A 25395-nucleotide genomic window follows, 5' to 3' on the forward strand; every position below is an offset into this window, starting at 1 on the left:
GCCCATTGAAAGGCATTGATCCGGATCCGGCCTTAAGCTAAACGTCGTTTCGGCGCATTGCCGGATCCGACGTTTAGCTTTTTCTGAATGGTTACCATGGCTGCCGGGACGCTAAAGTCCTGGCAGCCATGGTAAAGTGTAGCGGGGAGCGGGGGAGCAGCATACTTACCGTCCGTGCGGCTCCCAGGGCGCTCCAGAGTGACGTCAGGGCGCCCCACGCACATGGATGACGTGATCGCATGGCACGTCATCCATGCGCATGGGGCGCTCTGACGTCATTCTGGAGCGCCCTGGGAGCCGCGCGGACTGTAAGTATACCGCTCCCCCGCTCCCCGCTCCTACTATGGCAACCAGGACTTTAATAGCGTCCTGGCTGCCATAGTAACACTGAAAGCATTTTGAAGACGGATCCGTCTTCAAATGCTTTCAGTTCACTTGCGTTTTTCCGGATCCGGCGTGTAATTCCGGCAAGTGGAGTACACGCCGGATCCGGACAACGCAAGTGTGAAAGAGGCCTAACTATCTGTATTATATATATAAGCTATATATCTATCTAATGTAATGAGTGGAAAGCACAGAGCACAGCAATGTCCCTGCTCTCTCTCTCAGAACTGCAAAAAACTGCCGAAAATGGCTGCTGGGGAGGTTCTTATATAGTAAGGGGTAGGGAGCTTTCCTATTGGTTGCTAGGGATGTTGCTAAGCTCAGACAAAGACATTGCAGCCTTCTCATTGGCCCACAAAGCAAGGAGGGATCATGGGTTCAGATGGAAAAAAATCGAGAATATCCGCGAATATGAATATATAGCACTACAGGGAGTGCAGAATTATTAGGCAAGTTGTATTTTTGAGGATTAATTTTATTATTGAACAACAACCATGTTCTCAATGAACCCAAAAAACTCATTAATATCAAAGCTGAATATTTTTGGAAGTAGTTTTTAGTTTGTTTTTAGTTTTAGCTATTTTAGGGGGATATCTGTGTGTGCAGGTGACTATTACTGTGCATAATTATTAGGCAACTTAACAAAAAACTAATATATACCCATTTCAATTATTTATTTTTACCAGTGAAACCAATATAACATCTCAACATTCACAAATATACATTTCTGACATTCAAAAACAAAACAAAAACAAATCAGTGACCAATATAGCCACCTTTCTTTGCAAGGACACTCAAAAGCCTGCCATCCATGGATTCTGTCAGTGTTTTGATCTGTTCACCATCAACATTGCGTGCAGCAGCAACCACAGCCTCCCAGACACTGTTCAGAGAGGTGTACTGTTTTCCCTCCTTGTAAATCTCACATTTGATGATGGACCACAGGTTCTCAATGGGGTTCAGATCAAGTGAACAAGGAGGCCATGTCATTAGATTTTCTTCTTTTATACCCTTTCTTGGCAGCCACTAGTGTTGATCACGAATATTCGAATTTTGAATTTTTATCGCGAATATAGGTACTTCGAAAATTCGCGAATATTTCGAATATAGTTATATATATTCGTAATTTAGAATATTCGATTTTTTTCCGATTTTTTTTCCGTTTTTTTTTTTTTTTTTAAATCAGTACACATGATCCCAGTGGCGTAGGGATCGCCATAGCAACCATAGCAGTGGCTATGGGGCCCTACGCCACTGGGGGCCCGTCCGGACCGCATTCATTTTTTATTTATTTTTTTATTAACAGTCACAGTGCACAGTAAAACACACAGGCAGCCAGGCCCGACCGCCCGCCCAGTGTAGTGGGCGGGGCGTGGGCGGTCCGCGGCTCGTGCCTGGCTGGGGGGAAGGCAAGGAGGAGTAGTCAGGTCAGTACTGGAGGCTGAAGCAGGTGGGCCTGGGGCTCACTGTCGCACGAGCAGAAGAGGTAGGTAACTAGAGGGAGGAGGAGGCGGACTCAGGCGGTGAAGGGGGCGGGGGCCGGGTCGTGGAGGGGGGGGTTACCTGTTGTGGAGGGACTAGGGAGGGAGAGGGAGTGCTGCTGCACTGGCGCCAGTCAGATTAGCGCTATCTCTATCTGAGTCGCTCTGTCACTGACCTGACATCAGTGACATTGCTCCGCCTCTCCCCTCCTTAGTTCTTATGATGGACAGTGACCAGCAACAGGACGGCCCGATCTGGGCGGAGCTATAATAGCCCCGCCCCCTTTTCTGCCCGCGATTCCCGCTGCCTGAAGTTGAACCTTCCCTGCCCAGCATGCTGAACACCAGTTGGATTGCCACAACCAGGGCCGGCCTTTGGGGTGTGCGGGCTGTGCGGCCGCACAGGGCGCCATAGCAACAGGGGCGCTGGGCGGCCGACAGCTCGCAATGTATATGCAGCAGGCGAGGCTGCACTTGTGTTCTACCTCGGGGCGCCCCCTCCATCTCCCCCTCCTCTGTCTGACCTGATTCCTCCTCCCCTGTGTCTGACCTGCCTGCTGCCCCCGCCGCTGCCAATAAGAAGAGAGACGGGAGGAGGAGGGGAGGGGCTGTGGCCACTGTGCCACCAACGTTTCTTATAAAGTTATACAAATACAGGAGGCTGGTGCCGGAATCAAATAGCCGGCACCCGACCTCTGTGACAGGGAGCTGCGATCAGCGGCAGTTGAGTTAACCCTTCAGGTGCGGTACCTGAGGGGTTAACTGCCGCTGATCGCAGCTCCCTGTCACAGAGGTCGGGTGCCGGCTATTTGATTCCGGCACCCGCCTCCTGTATTTGTATAACTTTATAAGAAACGTTGGTGGCATAGTGCGCCCCCCTCCCCCCCCCCCCAACACCCCAGTATAAGAAACGTTGGTGGCACAGTGCGCCCCCCCCCCAACACCCCAGTATAAGAAACGTTGGTGGCACAGTGCGGCCCCCTCCCCCCCAACACCCCAGTATAAGAAACGTTGGTGGCACAGTGGGAAGTGCCAATGAGGGTTAAAAAATAATTAAAAAAATTAACTCACCTCCTCCAGTTGATCGCGTAGCTGCCGGTCTCCTGTTCTTTCTTCAGGACCTGTGGTGACGTCACTGAGCTCATCACATGGTCCATTACCATGGTGATGGATCATGTGATGAGAACAGTGATGTCACCACAGGTCCTTTGACAGGTCATGAAGAAAGAACAGGAAACGATCAATTGGAGGAGGTGAGTTAATTATTTTTTTATTTTTTAACTGCCCACTGCGCCACCAATGTTTATCATACTGGGGTGTTGGGGGGGCGCACTGCGCCACCAATGTTTATCATACTGGGGTGTTGGGGGGGCGCACTGCGCCACCAATGTTTATCATACTGGGGTGTTGGGGGGGTGCACTGCGCCACCAATGTTTATCATACTGGGGTGTTGGGGGGGCGCACTGCGCCACCAATGTTTATCATACTGGGGTGTTGGGGGGGCGCACTGCGCCACCAATGTTTGTTATATTGGGGGGGCCCACTGCGCCACCAATGTTTATTATACTGGGGTATTGGGGGGGGCGCACTATGGGCCAGTGCACAGGTGCGGTGATCGGATGGATGTTCTCAGCTGGACACCGGCCGACACTGCGCATGCGCTGGGAGCCTCCCAGCGGTTAGGGTAGGGAAAAAGCACTGGCCCGTACGTAATTTTTCCCTTCCCTAACCGCTGGCGAGGCTCCCGGTGCATGCGCAGTGTCGGCCGGTGTCCAGCTGAGAACATCCATCCGATCACTGCGCCTGCACACTGGCCCATAGTTTTTCCCTACCCTAACCGCCGGCAAGGCTCCCGGCGCATGTGCACTCTGCTGTGAAATTTCCCTAACCTGTCGTTGTGCGCCTGCACGGCGCTGCACACCTCCTCACGTCATGTCCGGTGCGACCGGAAGTGACGAAGGTAGGGAAATCTCACGAAGTAGGGAAGTATAACATTACACCGGCCTTTGGGGTGTGCGGGCTGGTAACTACTTGGTTGGATAGTCAGCCAGCCCATGCCATGATGCCAGCAACAAGCAGTGTTTTTTTTTTTTTTTTTTGGGGGGGGGGGCGCCACAAGGTTAGCTCGCACAGGGCGCTTGAACACCTAAGGCCGGCCCTGGCCACAACTGCACCAGTAATGTGAGTGGCAGGGGAACTGCGGTTATATTCAGCTTTTCCAGACTGTGCACATGTGATCTGCAGTACAGTAGGAAAGCTGGGTGAATTATATCATGAAATGTCATCCAGCTTCCCTGCTACCCTGCATGGCACAAGTGCAGAGGCATTAGAGTATGGGGGAGAGGCACAGCAGGAAAGCTGGGTGTCTATATATGTGTATTGTATATGTGTGCGTCCATGTATGTGGTGACTGTGTGTATAAGTGCGCCCCTGTATGTGAAGAGTGTGTGTATGAGTGCGTCCATGTATGTGTGGAGAGTGTGTGTATGACTGCGTCCATGTATGTGGAGAGTGCGTGTATGACTGCGTCCATGTATGTGGAGAGTGCGTCCATGTATGTGGAGAGTGCGTGTATGATTGCATCCATGTATGTGGAGAGTGCGTGTATGACTGCGTCCATGTATGTGGAGAGTGCGTGTATGACTGCGTCCATGTATGTGGAGAGTGCGTGTATGACTGCGTCCATGTATGTGGAGAGTGCGTGTATGACTGCGTCCATGTATGTGGAGAGTGCGTGTATGACTGCGTCCATGTATGTGGAGAGTGCGTGTATGACTGCGTCCATGTATGTGGAGAGTGCGTGTATGACTGCGTCCATGTATAAGGAGAGTGCGTGTATGACTGCGTCCATGTATGTGGAGAGTGCGTGTATGACTGCGTCCATGTATGTGGAGAGTGCGTGTATGACTGCGTCCATGTATGTGGAGAGTGTTTCTATCACTGCGTCCATGTATGTGGAGAGTGCGTGTATGACTGCGTTTATGTATGTGGAGAGTGCGTGTATGACTGCGTTTATGTATGTGGAGAGTGCGTGTATGACTGCGTCCATGTATGTGGAGAGTGCGTGTATGACTGCGTCCATGTATGTGGAGAGTGCGTGTATGACTGCGTCCATGTATGTGGAGAGTGCGTGTATGACTGCGTCCATGTATGTGGAGAGTGCGTGTATGACTGCGTCCATGTATGTGGAGAGTGCGTGTATGACTGCGTTCCATGTATGTGGAGAGTGCGTGTATGACTGCGTCCATGTATGTGGAGAGTGCGTGTATGACTGCGTCCATGTATGTGGAGAGTGCGTGTATGACTGCGTCCATGTATGTGGAGAGTGCGTGTATGACTGCGTCCATGTATGTGGAGAGTGCTGTATGACTGCGTCCATGTATGTGGAGAGTGCGTGTATGACTGCGTCCATGTATGTGGAGAGTGCGTGTGATGACTGCGTCATGTATGTGGAGAGTGCGTGTATGACATGGTCCATGTAGTGGGAGAGTGCGTGTAATGACTGCGTCCTGTATGTGGAGAGTGCGTGTATGACTGCGTCCATGTATGTGGTGAGTGCGTGTATGACTGCGTCCATGTATGTGGAGAGTGCGTGTATGACTGCGTCCATGTATGTGGAGAGTGCGTGTATGACTGCGTCCATGTATGTGGAGAGTGCGTGTATGACTGCGTCCATGTATGTGGAGAGTGTTTCTATCACTACGTCCATGTATGTGGAGAGTGCGTGTATGACTGCGTTTATGTATGTGGAGAGTGCGTGTATGACTGCGTCCATGTATGTGGAGAGTGCGTGTATGACTGCGTCCATGTATGTGGAGAGTGCGTATATGACTGCGTCCATGTATGTGGAGAGTGCGTGTATGACTGCGTCCATGTATGTGGAGAGTGCGTGTATGACTGCATTCATGTATGTGGAGAGTGCGTGTATGACTGCGTCCATGTATGTGGAGAGTGCGTGTATGACTGCGTCCATGTATGTGGAGAGTGTGTGTATGACTGCGTCCATGTGTGTGGAGAGTGCGTGTATGACTGCGTCTATGTATGTGGAGAGTGTGTGTATGACTGCGTCCATGTATGTGGAGAGTGTGTGTATGACTGCGTCCATGTATGTGGAGAGTGCGTGTATGACTGCGTCCATGTATGTGGAGAGTGCGTGTATGACTGCGTCCATGTATGTGGAGAGTGCGTGTATGACTGCGTCCATGTATGTGGAGAGTGCGTGTATGACTGCGTCCATGTATGTGGAGAGTGTGTGTATGACTGCGTCCATGTGTGTGGAGAGTGCGTGTATGACTGCGTCTATGTATGTGGAGAGTGTGTGTATGACTGCGTCCATGTATGTGGAGAGTGTGTGTATGACTGCGTCCATGTATGTGGAGAGTGCGTGTATGACTGCGTCCATGTATGTGGAGAGTGTGTGTATGACTGCGTCCATGTACAGGTCCTTCTAAAAAAATTAGCATATTGTGATAAAGTTCATTATTTTCTGTAATGTACTGATAAACATTAGACTTTCATATATTTTAGATTCATTACACACAACTGAAGTAGTTCAAGCCTTTTATTGTTTTAATATTGATGATTTTGGCATACAGCTCATGAAAACCCCAAATTTCCTATCTAAAAAAATTAGCATATCATGAAAAGGTTCTCTAAACGAGCTATTAACCTAATCATCTGAATCAACTAATTAACTCTAAACACCTGCAAAAGATTCCTAAAGCTTTTAAAAACTCCCAGCCTGGTTCATTACTCAAAACCGCAATCATGGGTAAGACTGCCGACCTGACTGCTGTCCAGAAGGCCATCATTGACACCCTCAAGCAAGAGGGTAAGACACAGAAAGAAATTTCTGAACGAATAGGCTGTTCCCAGAGTGCTGTATCAAGGCACCTCAGTGGGAAGTCTGTGGGAAGGAAAAAGTGTGGCAGAAAACGCTGCACAACGAGAAGAGGTGACCGGACCCTGAGGAAGATTGTGGAGAAGGACCGATTCCAGACCTTGGGGGACCTGCGGAAGCAGTGGACTGAGTCTGGAGTAGAAACATCCAGAGCCCCCGTGTACAGGCGTGTGCAGGAAATGGGCTACAGGTGCCGCATTCCCCAGGTCAAGCCACTTTTGAACCAGAAACAGCGGCAGAAGCGCCTGACCTGGGCTACAGAGAAGCAGCACTGGACTGTTGCTCAGTGGTCCAAAGTACTTTTTTCGGATGAAAGCAAATTTTGCATGTCATTCGGAAATCAAGGTGCCAGGAAGACTGGGGAGAGGGAAATGCCAAAATGCCTGAAGTCCAGTGTCAAGTACCCACAGTCAGTGATGGTCTGGGGTGCCATGTCAGCTGCTGGTGTTGGTCCACTGTGTTTTATCAAGGGCAGGGTCAATGCAGCTAGCTATCAGGAGATTTTGGAGCATTTCATGCTTCCATCTGCTGAAAAGCTTTATGGAGATGAAGATTTCATTTTTCAGCACGACCTGGCACCTGCTCACAGTGCCAAAACCACTGGTAAATGGTTTACTGACCATGGTATTACTGTGCTCAATTGGCCTGCCAACTCTCCTGACCTGAACCCCATAGAGAATCTGTGGGATATTGGGAAGAGAAAGTTGAGAGACGCAAGACCCAACACTCTGGATGAGCTTAAGGCCGCTATCGAAGCATCCTGGGCCTCCATAACACCTCAGCAGTGCCACAGGCTGATTGCCTCCATGCCACGCCGCATTGAAGCAGTCATTTCTGCAAAAGGATTCCCGACCAAGTATTGAGAGCAGAACTGAACATAATTATTTGAAGGTTGACTTTTTTTGTATTAAAAACACTTTTCTTTTATTGGTCGGATGAAATATGCAAATTTTTTGAGATAGGAAATTTGGGTTTTCATGAGCTGTATGCCAAAATCATCAATATTAAAACAATAAAAGGCTTGAACTACTTCAGTTGGTGTGTAATGAATCTAAAATATATGAAAGTCTAATGTTTATCAGTACATTACAGAAAATAATGAACTTTATCACAATATGCTAATTTTTTGAGAAGGACCTGTATGTGGAGAGTGCGTGTATGACTGCGTCCATGTATGTGGAGAGTGCGTGTATGACTGCGTCCATGTATGTGGAGAGTGCGTGTATGACTGCGTCCATGTATGTGGAGAGTGCGTGTATGACTGTGTCCATGTATGTGGAGAGTGCGTGTATGACTGTGTCCATGTATGTGGAGAGTGCGTGTATGACTGCGTCCATGTATGTGGAGAGTGCGTGTATGACTGCGTCCATGTATGTGGAGAGTGCGTGTATGACTGCGTCCATGTATGTGGAGAGTGCGTGTATGACTGCGTCCATGTATGTGGAGAGTGCGTGTATGACTGCGTCCATGTATGTGGAGAGTGCGTGTATGACTGCGTCCATGTATGTGGAGAGTGCGTGTATGACTGCGTCCATGTATGTGGAGAGTGCGTCCATGGCTGTAGTATGAAAGGTACAGAGGCTAAAATACTTGTGGATATGTAAAGGTAAATCAGACATGTCTATTACAATTGCAGCGCAGGTTTTAAAGGGGTTGAGTAGAATAAAAACTCCATCAGCAACTGGAAATGTCAAAAAACAAAATCGTGCTAAAAATGACAGTAAATACAGTAAATAAAAAGTCTTTGTGAAGAAGTGTGTGTGGGGGGCCCCGTACAAAAATTTGCTATGGGGCCCAGTCAGTTCTAGTTACGCCTCTGCATGATCCCTTCCTGCTTCTAGCTTGTGGGCCAATAAGAAGGCTGCAATATACTTGACTTTAGGAGTAGTGATGAGCGGCAGGGGTCATATTCGAAAATGCACAATTTTTTTTTCTTGAAAAAATCGGCAAGGTAATGATTGTGTAATATGCGAATTTTCGTAATTCGAATTTTCGGATTCGAATTTTTTTATTGCGAATTTTTCAACTTTTAGACAAAGAAGATTATAGCACTATATTAGCTAAATTGCTCTATATTCGTTTTTTCGAATATTCGCTATATTGCTATATATTCTTGTTTTAGAATATTACAAATATTCGAAAAACGAAGTTATAGCAATATAGTGAATATTCGAAAAAAAAAACGAATATAGAGCAATTTAGCTAATATAGTGCTATAATCTTCTTTGTCTAATAGTTGTAATTTTTTTCTCATCTGAAGTTCAGATTGGAAAAAAATTACAACTATAAAAAAAAGATTATAGCACTATATTAGCTAAATTGCTCTATATTCGTTTTTTTCGAATATTCGCTATATTGCTATATATTCGAAAAACTGTTATAGCAATATAACGAATATTCGAAAAATCAAATATAGAGCAATTTAGCTAATATAGTGCTATAATCTTCTTTGTCTAATAGTTGTAAGTTGAAAAATTCGCAATAAAAATTCGAATCCGAAAATTCGAATTACGAAAATTCGCATATTACACAATCATTACTTTGCCGATTTTTTTCAAGAAAAAAAATCGCGAATTTTCGAATATTCGACGAATATTCTAAAAAATATTCGCGAAATATCGCGAATTCGAATATGACCCCTGCCGCTCATCACTACCAGCCACGCTGTGGAGTACTTGGACGCGTGTGATGGAGCATTGTCCTGCATAAAAATCATGTTTTTCTTGAAGGATGCAGACTTCTTCCTGTACCACTGCTTGAAGAAGGTGTCTTCCAGAAACTGGCAGTAGGACTGGGAGTTGAGCTTGACTCCATCCTCAACCCGAAAAGGCCCCACAAGCTCATCTTTGATGATACCAGCCCAAACCAGTACTCCACCTCCACCTTGCTGGCGTCTGAGTCGGACTGGAGCTCTCTGCCCTTTACCAATCCAGACACGGCCCATCCATCTGGCCCATCAAGACCCACTCTCATTTCATCAGTCCATAAAACCTTAGAAAAATCAGTCTTGAGATATTTCTTGGCCCAGTCTTGACGTTTCAGCTTGTGTGTCTTGTTCAGTGGTGGTCGTCTTTCAGCCTTTCTTACCTTGGCCATGTCTCTGAGTATTGCACACCTTGTGCTTTTGGGCACTCCAGTGATGTTGCAGCTCTGAAATATGGCCAAACTGGTGGCAAGTGGCATCTTGGCAGCTGCACGCTTGACTTTTCTCAGTTCATGGGCAGTTATTTTGCGCCTTGGTTTTTCCACACGCTTCTTGCGACCCTGTTGACTATTTTGAATGAAACGCTTGATTGTTCGATGATCACGCTTCAGAAGCTTTGCAATTTTAAGAGTGCTGCATCCCTCTGCAAGATATCTCTACTATTTTTGACTTTTCTGAGCCTGTCAAGTCCTTCTTTTGACCCATTTTGCCAAAGGAAAGGAAGTTGCCTAATAATTATGCACACCTGATATAGGGTGTTGATGTCATTAGACCACACCCCTTCTCATTACAGAGATGCACATCACCTAATATGCTTAATTGGTAGTAGGCTTTCGAGCCTATACAGCTTGGAGTAAGACAACATGCATAAAGAGGATGATGTGGTCAAAATACTCATTTGCCTAATAATTCTGCACTCCCTGTATATTCTAAATATTCGTGAATTCTCGAAGTGGCGATATTGGCGATTAAAATTCGCGTTACAAATATTCATGCACAACACTACTGATGTGCTGCTCCCACTGAAGTCCGTCCACTGCACACTGGACAGATTTTTGTAAGTTCCAGGGCCTATTTCTGGTGCCGCAAGCTCCTTGGGAACAGCTGACCAGGAAGGTGCAGTGTATCGGACCCCAGCAGATCAGATATTTATAGTCTATTCTGAGAAAAATCCTGGAAACCCCCTTTCAATATCCTGTCCAGGGCGGAGTAGCTTGTTTGCACCCACTGGCACCCATCCCCTTGCCGGTCCAGGAAGTAATTAAAGGGCATCTGTCAGCAGATTTGTACCTATGAAACTGCATTGCTGAGATGTTTTAATATATGAAAAGGAGCCTCTAGGAGCAACAGGGGCGTTACCATTACTCCTAGATGCTTAGCTCTCTCTGCAACTGCTGTGTCCTCTGCACTTTGATTGACAGGGTCAGGCGTGATCACATTTACATTGCCTGGTCCTCGGGCAAAACAGTTAGGGCTCATTCACATCACCAGTTTCTCCTTTCCGTTCTCCAGCTCCGTTGAGACTCTGCCAGACTAATGAGTGACCAGAAGAAGACGCTGACCCTGGATCACCAGCCTTGGTCCAGGGTACCAGCCTTCTGAAGAGAGAGAGGGACAGCTAGCTCAGGCCTTTCCTCAGCATCAAACCCTTCTTCTGCCAGGGAAGAGACTGTAGAAGCCAGCCCTATGGCCTCTTTCACACGGTAGTCAGTTTTTTTGCCCGCATAAGAGGCGGGTGCGTTGCGGGAAAATGCGCGATTTTTCCACGCAAGTGCAAAACATTGTCATGCGTTTTGCACTCGCGTGAGAAAAATCGCGTATGTTTGGTACCCAAACCCGAACTTCTTCACAGAAGTTCGGGCTTGGGATTGATGTTCTGAAGATTGTATTATTTTCCCTTATAACATGCTTATAAGGGAAAATAATAGCATTCTGAATACAGAATGCATAGTAAACCAGCGCTAGAGGGGTTAAAAATAAATAAAAAAAAGTTAACTCACTTTCTCCTCTTGATCGCGTAGTTCCCTGTCTCTTAACTTCTTGAATGAGCTGTGGGCTAAATGACCTGTGGTGATGTCAGATCACATGCTCCAATCACATGGTCCATCACCGTGGTGAGGGAGCATGTGATCTGACGTCACCACAGGTCATTTAGCCCACAGCTCATTCAAGAAGTTAAGAGACCGGGAACTACGCGATCAAGAGGAGAAAGTGAGTTAACATTTTTTTTATTTATTTATTTTTAACCCCTCCAGCGCTATTGTACTATGCATTCTGTATTCAGAATGCTATTATTTTCCCTTATAACCATGTTATAAGGGAAAATAATACAGTGAATAGACTGTCACCTAGAACCCATGCGTGAAAATCGCACCGCATCCGCACTTGCTTGCGGATGCTATGCGATTTTCACGCACCCCATTCACTTCTATGGGGCCAGCGTCGCGTGAAAATCGCACAATATAGAGCATGCTGCGATTTTCACTCAACGCACAAGTGATGCGTGAAAATCACCGCTCGTGTGCACAGTCCCATAGAAATGAATGGGTCAGGATTCAGTGCGGGTGCAATACGTTCACCGCACGCATCGCACCCGCACGGAAAACTCGCCCGTGTGAAAGGGGCCTATGCCTCACCTGTATTGTTTTGCACCTGAATTCCTCCAGTAAAGAAGCGCACTGGTTTACTGCAGACCCTGACTCGCTGGACTTATTCCCCATTGGGGTGCACCACGCCTTACCATCTCTTCCGGAGAGCAACAACACGTGGTGACACCTCGACGGTGTCCGGGGGACCCAACGTAGCGTTGGGGCCACCCCAATACCAGTCACTGCTCAAGGGGGCACAATCTGAAATTAGGGTACTTTCCCATTAGCGTTATTCTTTTCCGGTACTGAGTTCCATCATAGGGGCTCAATACTGAAAAAAAACGCTTCAGTTTTATTCTAATGCATTCTGAATGGAGAGCAATCCGTTCAGGATGCATCAGGACGTCTTCAGTTCAGTCCCTTTATGGTTTTTGGCCGGAAAAAAAAGGTATTTGGCCAAAATTCCGGAACACTTGCCGGCATTAATTCCCATTGAAATGTATTAATGCCGGATCCGGTACCAAGTGTTCCGGAAAACCAGATCCGGTTTCCCGGTCTGTGCATGCACAGACCTTTAAAGATGCGGAAAAAAATAAATACCAGATCCGTTTTTCAGGATGACACCGGAGAGACTGATCCGGAATTTCAATGCATTTATCTACAAATGATATCCGTTTGTAGACAGGCAGTTCTGGCAATGGAACTGCCTGCCGGATCCTCACAACGCAAGTGTGAAAGTAGCCTTAGTTGAGGGAATTCAAGTATATCATTAGCCTAAGGGCAAGAGGGCTGGAACCGGAACCAGGAGAGTTTCCTTTTACTCTATAGATTCCCAAAAACAGTTTCCAGGCTCCAGATATTATGTCCTATCCTTAGGATCCCCCAATCAGTGGGGGTCCAACACTCAGCACCCGCCATTCAGGCGCCGAAACTAAGACTTTAAATGGAGCCGGAGCTTAGCTGCCATCGTTTACCCCCACGATCTGATATCAGATAGGTCATCCGTTAAGCTGTCAGCGTGGGCCCTGTATTTCCCAAAAAATTTATTATACATTTTTTTTAACCATTCTGTGTATCACCAGATATGTCAATTACCAGCCCGGTGACATTTGTGGGTTCTGAGAGATGGAAAAAAGCTACCGTTTCAGCGCTCTCAACGCTGGATGCTTTATAAATAGTGTTGCGATCGAGCCGCTTGTTAAGATCTGCAACTATGAGACACAGCAGCATATTTCCACATCTCTTCTGGTCTGCTGACCCTGGGGCCCAGTTTGATATGTAAATGTACCATTACAAGGGGATAAAAGATTGCAGACCTCTGTGAAAACTGCTATCAATGTTTCCGCAGCGTAGATGCTTCGGAGAAGTGCTCTATCAGCAGGATGTGCGCTGGGCTGCAGTCCATGTTTTCCTTATTTTCGAAAGAGTCATTGACCTTACATTCGACAGAATGAAAATAGGATGAACAAAAACCCCAGCAGAGGCTCTACTGTTTTAGGAGAATTTCTTTCCGTGTGCGAAGGAGAAATAATGGTTTAATATCCGGTTGCTTCGTTTGTGCTTTCCCACGTTGCTTTTGATGCCCAAAACCGTACAGATCTACGACTCCCAAAATTGTGCAAAAATACAACATTCGGTGCAATTACTGAAGTGCATCTCACCAGGGCTGGTCAACTCGTCCAATTCCTAGTCCTGAAGGAGGCTGGCACTCTCCGGTGGGCTGGAGGACTGCATTCCATACTTTCGCATGACCATTCCTGGTGCAGCTTCGTCTCTTTATTTTGGAAGTGCCGGATATATTGTGTTTTATCCCTATAAATACTGCAGCTTTTAAATTATCCTTCCATTTATTGAAGATAAAGATTTTTTATGGCGGTAACAACTGCAATCAGACGTCAGCTTAGATAACTTGCTGAGGCCCGCTCGTCTTTGTGAAATTGTTTAAATTCAACCAAATTGGAGGGTTTTTAAGCATGAAGGACTTTCCACAGCATCTCAAGGGGATTTAAAGAGGACCTTTCACCGATCCTGACACTGTGAACTAAGAATACAGACATGGAGAGCGGCACCCGGGGATCTCACTGCACTTACTATTATCCCTGGGCGCCGCTCCGTTCTCCTGCTATGCCCTCCGGTATCTCCGGCCACTAAGTTATAGTAGGCGGAGATTTCAGTCACTAAGGTATGGTAGGCGGAGTCTGCCCTTGTTCTGCTCTAGCGCTGGCCAATCGCAGCGCAGAGCTCACAGCCTGGGAGGTTATTTTCTCCCAGGCTGTAAGCTCTGCAATGTGATTGGCAAGAGCTACAGAAGAACAAGGGCAGACTCCGCCTACTATAACTTAGTGACAGGAGATACCGGAGGGCATAGCGGGAGAACGGAGCGGCGCCCAGGGATAATAGTAAGTGCAGGGAGATCCCCGGGCGTCGCTCTCCATGTCTGTATACTTAGTTCACAGTGTCATAATCGGTGAAAGGTCCTCTTTAAGTCCGCACTTAGGCCTCATTCACACGACCGTATCTTTTGTCCGCATCCCATCCACCTTTTTTGATCACAAGGTGTAGCCTTGTTAGGACCCGTAATCATTAGGGTAACCTGGCAGCGCCACCACAGGGGAGATTAAGCCTTACACAGTGACCACTCAAATCAATAGGTTGCCTGTATAATGCAGGATTGAACAGGTCTGATCCTATATGAGAGCGTTATTAGGGTGGTATAATAGCTTGTGTCTTCCATTATGAGACGTCCTGTGCGTGCACTCCCTGGAGCGTGGATTCTGTGAATATAATCACCGCCGGTGATAACACTATCTCCTGGTTTTAGAAGAGAAATTGATCGCTCATTTTCACTCTAGGAGCAAATACAATTTAACAGAGATGTGTTCCCAGGTATTATCTGCACGCTGTCTGTTTTTCCACTGCACCCAGGTGTCAGGCACCAATTTATCTACATTTTTATCTAGAAGAATGGGTGATTTCCAGGTAAGAAAGAAAAAAAAATATCTCACTTGCAATTGTAAAAAACAATAAAGTCATAAACCAGTCAAACAAGGAAAAAACTCCCTCTGCCTGTAGATAACATTTGTGGCGGTGGGTATAGTTTAACTCTTTTGCTGCCAGGTAGGGAAATCAATTCAATAATTTAATACCTCAGATGACCCCCAAAAATTTCTAAATAAAAAAACTAATCTTTCAGATTTTGCTTAGTTCCCTTGACACTGGTCTCCCGCTCACCTGTGTAATGACACTGGTCGACCTCAAGACTGCAAAATCCTTCAAGTGTTCCTCAAGTCAGCTCCTGCATCACCTCTTCTCTCTGTCTGTCCTTCCACTGGTTGATGGATGTCCAGCACATATAGTTTAAAGTTCTTACTTCTATTAACCTGTTAAAGTTTCCACGTCACTATCTATATTTAAAAAAATATATATATATATGGTCAGAAATTGCGATTCTGTATAGATTACTTCTCAGCAGCCATCTCATTATCATCACAGGTAGGATTACAATGACAGTTATCACTTCTATTGTGCTCCTATGGTCCTGTGCTGGTCTTTGCTTTCATGCCAGCAGAGATGATATGTCATACTGGTACATGACCAGTGCAGCCAAACTCTGCCAGTGACAATGGTACGTGACCACTGAGGACAGTGATTGGCCACAGCGGTAACACAGTGATATGGCACGTCAGGGCCAGGACAAGGCATTACGGTGCTTTAGGCAGATAAGGGAAACTTTGCCCCCATCCCACACCCTTCTAGCCAAAACATTAAAGGGGTATTCCCATCACAGACAATGGGGGCATATCGCTAGTATATGCCCCCATTGTCTGATAGGTGCATGTCTCGCCTCTGGGACCCGCACCTACACGAGAACAGAGCGGGTAGAGTGGTGGCTGGAGGACCCCGGGTCCAGCCAAAGCCAAGCGCTCTTCCCATACAAGCGACTGGGAGCGCACTGCGCTTGCGCAGCCACAACTCCCATTCATTTCTATGGGGCCTACTGAAATAGCCGAGCTGGCTCGTCTATTTTCGGCCGCCCCATTGAAATGAATGGAGGGCAGTTGCACATACGCAGTGCACCCTCCGTCACCTTCCCCGCTCCATTTTCTGTGTAGGTGCGGGTTCCAGAGATGGGACCCACACCTATCAGACAATGGTGGTATATCCTAGCGATATGCCCCCATTATCTGTGATGGGAATACCCCTTTAACTCAAAATTGGGGAAGAAGTGGCTTATGGGAGCAACACTGGTGGTCTATGGAAGTGAATGGGTTAATGGGCACATTTTTTAGTCATGTACCTGGAGTCCAGTGCTTTACTCACCTCCTCTGGCTCCAGGCCCTGAAATAATACAGACTACACACCAGACTGCAGCGTTAAAAACAGACTCCAGAATAAATACAGACCCAAAGCTCCTAACAGACTGTGACCATACCCAAAATACAGGCCCCGGACCAAATCCCCAAATAATTACGAACCCCAGACCATATCCACTAAATAAATGCACACCAGAATAAATGCATGAATCAGACTAAACCCCAGAACAGAGATCCCCTGAAAAAAAAAACATACCCCAGAATAAATGCCAATCCCAGATCAAACCTCAAAAAATACAGACCTCCAAAATGCAGACCTCAAAATAAATACAGACCCCTAAATAAATACAGCCCCCCTTACTAAATACACACCAGAGATCAGAATCCCTAAACACAGATGTAGTAGGGGGCCTTTTAGGGGCCTGTACCTAAACTTTTAATAAAACTTTTTTTAAACTTGTTCTAGCTATACTAAAAAATATTTTTGTAATGTATTTTATTTATTTTTTAGTTTATTTATTTATTTTACTTTCCATTTGAAAAAGGTGTCTAAACTTAAAGAGGAAAAACCTTGAAAAACATTGTGAACGAAGTATGCTGCCATGGAGAGCGGCGCCCGGGGATCTCACTGCACTTACTATTATCCCCGGGCGCCGCTCCGTTCTCCCGTTATGCCCTCCGGTACATTTGCTCTGTAAGTTATAGTAGGCGGTGTCTGCCTTGTCCTGTGGGCGTCTCCTTCTCCTAGGCTGCAGCGCTGGCCAGTCGCAGCGCACAGCTCACAGCCTGGGAGAAAAAAAACTCCCAGGCTGTGAGCTGTGCGCTGCGATTGGCCAGCACTACAGCCTAGGAGAAGGAGACGCCCACAGGACAAGGGCAGACACCGCCTACTATAACTTAGAGAGTGAACATACCGGAGGGCATAACGGGAGAACGGAGTCGGCGCCCGGGGATAATAGTAAGTGCAGTGAGATCCCTGGGCGCCGCTCTCCATGGCAGCATACTTCGTTCACAATGTTTTTCAAGGTGAAAGGTCCTCTTTAAGGCGCCTATTGGACTTTAGAATCCATACTCCCATACAGCGCTCTGTATGGGAGTACGGATTTCATCTGTGGCTGCACTGAGCGCTGTACAGGCTGCCACCAGTACCAGAGTTGCTCCACTAAAGCAGGTACATGGGCTATTTCAGGCTTTCAGCAGAGCAGGCATAGGAGCGATGTTCTGTGGAGCTCCTGTCCTGTGTGTACTGCGCTCTGCTAATAGCCTGCATACCAAATCGGTACAGTGTGCTTGGATGTCCTCCTAGACCCGTCTGACATCCAACCATGATGCGTTGACGAAACTTGCGGCAAATTAACCCATAGCTGCATTTCATTTATGCACTGTATAGTCCTTCATTGTTATTGGCCGCATGGCACCTTTAATGCACTTTTATACAGGGGCTGTTGCTGGTGTGGGGTTCGGCTGGTTAGGTGGGGGCACAATATGCATATTATTGCTGTTCTGGCTATCAATCTCCTGCAGGTTATTTGACAGTAAGCACAGAATATTAATCAGCTCTGGCATACCCACTTCTCCAACCCCAGCGCTCTCCTGCCCTACAGATGGGAGCCCTTCTTCTGACGTCTGCTTTTCCTCCTTTTCCACATCATATTGATGAGAATATGTCATCAGGAACATCCAGCTCCTCCTCTCTCTGCATCTTGCTGACTTTTCTAGGACATGGAGACTTTGAAGAATGATGAAGCCAGCAAAAGATGAGGATGATCATCATTAAGACCTGCCCCCCCCTAAGAGATGCAGACTGGATGGTATTGGTTGGCACGCTGGCACTGGAATAATAAAGACTACCATATTGGTATTGAATTACATATCTTAGTTTGTGTCTGATGTAGGAATAAGTAACTGTAGGAATAAATAAATAAAACTGATGCAGAATAAATCTCCCTGCACTCTCCCTGCTGTCTCCCAGCACTCTCCCTGCAGTCTCCCTATGATCTTCATGTACTCTCCCTGCTCTCTCCCAGCACTCTCCCTGCAGTCTCCCTATGATCTCCTTGTACTCTCCCTGCTGTCTCCCTGCTCTCTCCCTCTCCAATATTCTTCTTTTAATCGTTTTCAGCAACACTGTCCCTAGCGCATGAGCGCTTGCCATGTCTCTCCCTATGCTCAGCTCACAGAACAATGGCAAAGACCACGTGGGATGAGGGTTTTATAGGGCTGTGACATCACAAAGGATGGCTATCTGAGGATTGGCTGGCTGCACCGCATTATGGGTGATCTTGCATTCCGGGGACTGTCTCCTTAACACTTAGTTTCACTTTGTAACACGTGCTGCTAGCATTTTAGAAAAACCTGATTTGTTACCATGAAGCGCAAGAAAATTTACATTGGTTGTGAATCTAAGTTTTCTTAAACTTTGGACCAAAATCTGCTTCAAATGATTTGCTCAACACTAGTTAAAAGTAGTCATAGTAGCACCATATATTAGAAAACCACAATTATAGCAAAAAGCCACCATATTGTTATTCCCCACAAAAGGGTACAATGTTTTTGCACCTGATAGGGCCCCTTCCCCATGGCTATAGCTATGCCCATGCCAGCTGAACATTGAATATGGATTAATCCCTCATTCATGTGCCTACAGCCACATCAACAAAAAAGTGGTGACATTTACACATACTGTACCATCCACCATTAGGCCACAGATGGACGTTTAAAGGTAAACTCCGCCAACAACTCTTAAATGGGTTGTCCAGGTTTTTTTTCTTAATTTATTCCTCCCCAGCGGGACCTATGGAGAAACCCATCGCGGCTTGGTCACTTGCAGATTGGACCGTAGCAGGAGCACACATGGCCTCCCCTGTACGGAAGATAAGCAAGGGGTCCGGAAGTGTACAGCGTGGACCAGGTGAGTGTAGATTTCTCCACAGGTCCCACTGAGGAGGTGTAAATAAATAAAAATGGGACAGGCCCTTTAATTATATATACTATCATATTACTTTATCTCTCTTTATCTCGAGGGTTTAGCTAAGTTTGATCAGGCATTTAAAAAGTTCACCTAAGGCCATGTCAGTAGATAACATCTAAGCGCTATGTGAGTGTTCCTCACTCTCTATGTCTCTCTGATGCAATTATGGGTCCCAAAGGTCCAGGAGAAAAGACCCTATCTATCTATCTATTTATGCACTTATATAGCGCTGCTATATTCCGCAGCGCTTTACAGACATTAGCACCAAGCTGTCCCCAATGGGGCTCACAATCTAAGTTCCTTATCAGTATGTCTTTGGAGTGTGGGAGGAAACTGGAGAACCCAGAGAAAACCCACACAGACACGGGGAGAACATACTAAATCTATCTATCTATCTATCTATCTATCTATCTATCTATCTATCTATCTATCATGTATCTTAGCAGAGATAAGTGCAGCAGGCTGTACATTTATTACTTTCTGCTATAAAATAGGTCACCTTAGTGAATTTGCCTGCAGTCATGTGTATAGGATGTGGTTAAGGACATTTAATGGTTTAGCCGGCATAGTGTGGTTCAGCTCTGCAGGGAGCAGTAAATACTCGGTGTGTACTGGTGAGTGCAGCTGTCCTAAATCCTGTCCACACCACTGACCCCAATGTGTTTTCTCCGGCAGGCACAGGAAATGCTGCGGTATGGAGATGAAGTGTATAGAAGCACAGGATGCGCTGTGCGCGGAGCTTCTGTCTCTCTGGACCGTTCTTCCACCTCCACATCTGTGCGGCGCGACAGAGATGGCACAGCTACGTCCTGCCAACCCTTACTGTCCCATTTCTGCCCTCAGTGCAGTGAGAATTTATGCTTTTGACCCAGGGGCTTACATACCATAGAAACAGACTATGAGACCACTATGGGGCCCTTGGGGACAAGGGGCCCATCTCTGGTTGGTGCCATAACCTTTCGATTTGATGGCAAGAACATGTGCAGGACAGAGACACATTACTATTAGCAAGCAGGAGGATGGGGAACTGGCCCAAGGATCATGACATGGGCGCCCAAACATCAGACAAAACCGGCACCATTATGGGGGGCCACTTTAATGTATGCTGTGGTGCATACTGAAAGAAAACACCATTGGAAAGAAGGCTAGGAAAGGGTGTGAAACTTGGAAAGATGACTCAGAGATTAATATTCCTCAATTCAGTTGAGGGATCTGGGGTGAAGGCAGGTAAACTATTGTCCAGGGCGAGAGCATAGTAAATACAGGAGGGTGTAGCTATAGGGGGTGCACCTGGGCGCTGGTGTAATTGTGTGAAATGCCAGTTCAATGTATTTTTCATCTGTAGGCGGGCCAAGGAGCTTCAAATGTCACCTCAGAGGACATATCTCCTTGCTGAAATTGATGAGTAGATCCTCTAGGGTAGTGTTTCTCAACTCCAGACCTCAGGGCCCAACTGTAAGTCATGTTTTCAGGATTTCTTTAGTATTGAGCAGGTGATATAATTAGTGTCCATGCATCAGGACTTCATTCTGTGGGATATTCTCAAATCATGACCGGCCGGTGGGCCCTGAGGACTGGAGTTGAGGAACACTGCTCTGCACTGGGGGGCCAATTTAGCCCTTGATATATGTATATAATTTTCTAGCATAGAAAGGGTTTTAAGGAGGTTTCCCCACAGTCAGGATAGGTGACAAATGATCACTGGTGGTGTGACCCCCTCCCCTGATCAAGAGGACAGGGATCCCTAAGTCCTCCTGTATGTGTGTGGAGCGGTAGTGCACATGTGTGACCACCGGTCCATTTCTCTCTATGAGACTGCAGGGAATAGCTGGGTACTGTACTCCACAATCCCATGGAAGTGAATAGAGTGTTGGCCACCCATACAAACTACCGCTCTATTCATACAGCAGACTCGGAGATCCATTTTCTTGGGGGGGTGGGGGGTCCATGGATCCGACCCCTAGAAAACACACATTCATCACCTATACTGTGGATAAGTGATAAATGTTGGTTATGAGAAAACCCTTTTCATTTTGAAACTGCACCATTTGGACCGTACCCTCAATAGAACCTGCATAATTGTAGAGTTGATGGGTGCTACTGATGTTGTGCCTGAATTGTAAGAAATTGGTGGAGTACTGGAGTGGTCTTGTGGAGCAAAGAGTAAATTTAGAAGTAAATTAAGGGAGAGAAGGAAGTTTTTGAACAGCAGGTCAATACTAAGAACACAAGCTTTGCCTTGGAGAAATCTTCAAAACCTTGGAGTGTTCCTGAGATACAGGACAGTTGGTGACTGACGTTTCCTGGGAAATAAATCCTGTAATAATCCACTCATTAGGCTACTGCACATTTAAAGAAGAACTCACCTCAAGGGTTTGTAAAGGCCTCAACTTTCAATGCTTTTCTCATATCGATGGCTGAACACAGGACTTGCAAATTGTTCTTGATTTGATGTTATTTAATCTGTTCATGCTTTGTATGTATTCCCAAAAGCTGTCTTTAGGTTGCAGTGGTTGGTTAATTATGCCCTGACTCAGCAGAGGGAATTAGCTTTCCCTCTGATTGAGGAGCTTTCTAGTGAGTATTGCATCAGCCACTGCAGAGTTTTAGCTCTACCTGCTGTTCAGGGCAGATGCCAGTTTAGGTCCAGGAGAAACATCATTCCTGTTGAAAGACCAATACCTGAGAGAAAGCTGGAGAAGACATTCATAGACTGCCCAGGATCAAAAGGCCGTACGTGCTAGTAAAGTATTTGCGGCTTATGTCTTATATAGGCTTGGCTGCTTGTGGAAGGAATAACAGTTAACTGCACCTTTCGCACCTTTCACACACCGTCATTTTACTGACAAATATCACAGAATCTGCTTTGAAGCCTCCTACACAAAATGAACACAGGCTAACATTTCCTATGCGGAGAGTCATTACTAGTGTTTAGCAAATTGAAGTAAAAAAAAAGTTTCAGGAAAAATTTGATTCACCGCAAAGCCGAATTTCCTTGCGCTTCGTGGTAACAAATCAATTTTCCCTGAAATGGCAGTAAAAACTAAAAAAATACATACTCGCTTCATCTATTTGCGCGCAAAGAGGCCATTGCGGCCATCTTGATTGAAGATACTGTGCAAAATTTTGCGCAGGGTGACGTATGATGTTATGATGTCACCGTGCATGAGCAGTGTGATGACATCATTACGAGCGGTGTCTTCAATCAAGACGGCCGTGACACCCTCTATGCGAGCAAGTGGATAAGGAAAATGTATATATATTTTTTTTACCCTGATTAACCCCTGAAAGGCCTAAATAGTAGCCTCAGATGCCGCAATCAGCGATGAACGCGGCATCTGAGGGGTTCAATGACGGGGGGCCTCCTATATATAAATAAATGCATTTCTTTGTGAAATTCGCCGAATCGAGAAACTGTTTACAAGGGCAGCATAAAATATACACATGTAAACTGAATCAGACGGGATGTTCGAGCAAAATATTGACGTATGTATAAAAGAAGAAAAAAGGCCAGCAGCACTCCAAAAATATCAAAAAAGCGTGTGGTTTATTCACCCAGAGTCAACAGCGACATTTCAACAGCTTGTTGCTGTCTTTTTCAAGCCTCACAAATATTGACGTATGTATACTTGAAGCAATCAATGTCAGTAAGCAGCCTAAAGTTGTGATCAGACAGGATGTTTATGTAATGTATTATTATCATCATCACCAGATACCAGGATTACAAGGAAAGGTAAAACCTCTGTCATAAAGCTGGAGGCAGATAACACATGATCCCACCATTATCAAAAGGACAAAGGACACAGATCAGATGCTCCTCTCTGCATAATCTCTGCACCAGGGCCGTCTTTAATATTGATTGGACCCTGGGCAAAAATTTACTTTGGCCCCCTGGATCCCGCCTTCCCACACCCTAGCAGGCAATCACGCCCTCCACCACAACACACACACACAAAAAATCCACATATCTGGTAGAGTCCAGTGAATGACTGTAAATACTTCCAGTTCTGCAGACTCCAGCGGCTCAGGATCAGTGCTCTGGGCAGCTGGGCTCAGGCTGGAAGTGGGCACCGCTCTGCAGGAAGAAGACCAGAGCTCGGCTCACCCTAGTGTTACAGTGCACCCCAGCACCCCACAGTATGCAGTATAGCACCCTATAGTATACAGCACCACACAGTATGCAGTTTAGCACCCCACACTATACAGTACCCCACAGTATATAGTAGAGCAGTATAGCAGCCCACAGTATACAGCACCTCACGGTATACAACACCTCACTGTATACAGCACCCCAAACTATACACGATACAGCCCCACACACTATACAGTACAGCAGTATAGCACTCCACACTATACCGCACCCACAGTATACAGCCCCCCACACTATACCGTATAGCAGTATAGCACTCCCCCCACTATACAGGCCCCCCCCACACTATACAGGCCCCCCACAGTATACAGCCCACCACACAGTATACAGCCCACCACACAGTATACAGGCCCCCACACAGTATACAGGCCACCCCCCCCCCCCACAGTATACAGCCCACCACACAATATATAGCCCACCACACAATATATAGCCCACCACACAATATACAGCCCACCACACAGTATACAGCCCACCACACAGTATACAGGCCCCCACACAGTATACAGGCCACCCCCCCCCCCCCACAGTATACAGCCCACCACACAATATATAGCCCACCACACAATATATAGCCCACCACACAATATACAGCCCACCACACAGTATACAGCCCACCACACAGTATACAGCACCCCACTATACAGTAGTTTACAGTATATTAACATAACAGCCCCTGTCACCTTTCTCTGATGTAATCTTTACACAAAAAAGCTCCACAGTTAACTTCTGCAACACTCCACAGGACCTGTGATGACCTCATAGCCATGTGACCAGTAATTGCTAGGTTACTGGTCACATGTTAATGATGTCATTAAGGTCCTAGATCAAAACTCATTAAGGTCCTAGAATTAAGATCATTAACACAGTACGATCATGATGCCTGTGTAGCCGACAGCCTGACACCCGGGGCAGTAGCTAGCAGGGCTCAAGAGGCAGCTGCCTTGGGCCCCCCAGGAGCAACTGGGCCCAGGGCAGCTGCCCCTTTTGCCCCTTGGTAAAGACGGCCCTGCTCTGTACGGGCCGCAGAGCATGCCCACTACAATCTCCAAGAGCAGGCTTAGTTCTTTTACGCTCACGTATCTACTAGAGTTCAAATCTCAGGCAAGATGGCTGCCCCCAAGTAAAAAAAATATATAGAACCCCAAAATATATAGAATCAGAAAATAAAAAAAGGAAATGTATCAGTATAGATTCCAATTGCTAAAAAAAATATAAAAGGAAAAATATAAAAGGTGACATAATCCCTTTAAGAAACCAGGCATTCACCACTGCTGTCTCTTCTATTTCACACTGAGATCACTGAAGCCGAAGTAAAGAAAGGAGATGGCCGCCCCTGAGATTATGCGGACGTCTTTATCGAGGCTCTGTATAACATATGGCAATACCAGGCTGGGCACATCAACTATATGAGAAGGATGAAACCACATTTCCAGTCTCTGGTTATACATTGGCAAACGAAAATTGTTCTATCCCATTTATTATTATTGTCATTCATATTTTGAAAGTCGTTCCCATCATGCCTCAGGAGCCATCACCTGTGCTCATTGTCGCCCCCTGCTGAGTAATGTACTATAACCGCTGCTGACAGGAGTTGGGAAGGGACTGCGATTTCCAGATTAGAGAAGTGTCTGTCACAGTGGCAATCACTGATTTCATACCTAAAAGCCATGCGGAATACGCTCCCAAGCCGCCTCCCCGTGGTTTCAATGGGAAAATTGCCATGCAGTTAATATGGCGCGCTTTTTTCCCCGGTGAATATTGGACAGGGAAGGACATACGTCTATGCAGCTTCTGTGGCTGGGTGACTAAATACAGCATTCTGGAATTTCCAAAATGGCTGCCTATATCTGGAGCCTCCTGCAAACGGAAGGAAGAAGAGCTCTGGAGCATAAACTGTTGT

The 25395-nt window shown here is 46.4% G+C and overlaps 1 long non-coding RNA gene across 1 annotated transcript in view; it reads right to left on the minus strand.

Annotated features, from left to right (window-relative positions):
* The window catches only part of LOC122931029, a 39582-nt gene that overhangs the window by 11219 nt on the left and 2968 nt on the right, over positions 1 to 25395 (minus strand). The window contains exon 2 of the long non-coding RNA XR_006388203.1: positions 15290 to 15462. This is a non-coding gene — a long non-coding RNA (uncharacterized LOC122931029). The remainder of the gene's footprint in view (positions 1 to 15289; positions 15463 to 25395) is intronic.

Source organism: Bufo gargarizans, chromosome 3, assembly GCF_014858855.1.
Source record: "Bufo gargarizans isolate SCDJY-AF-19 chromosome 3, ASM1485885v1, whole genome shotgun sequence".
In the NCBI taxonomy this organism is placed as follows: Eukaryota; Metazoa; Chordata; class Amphibia; order Anura; family Bufonidae; genus Bufo; species Bufo gargarizans.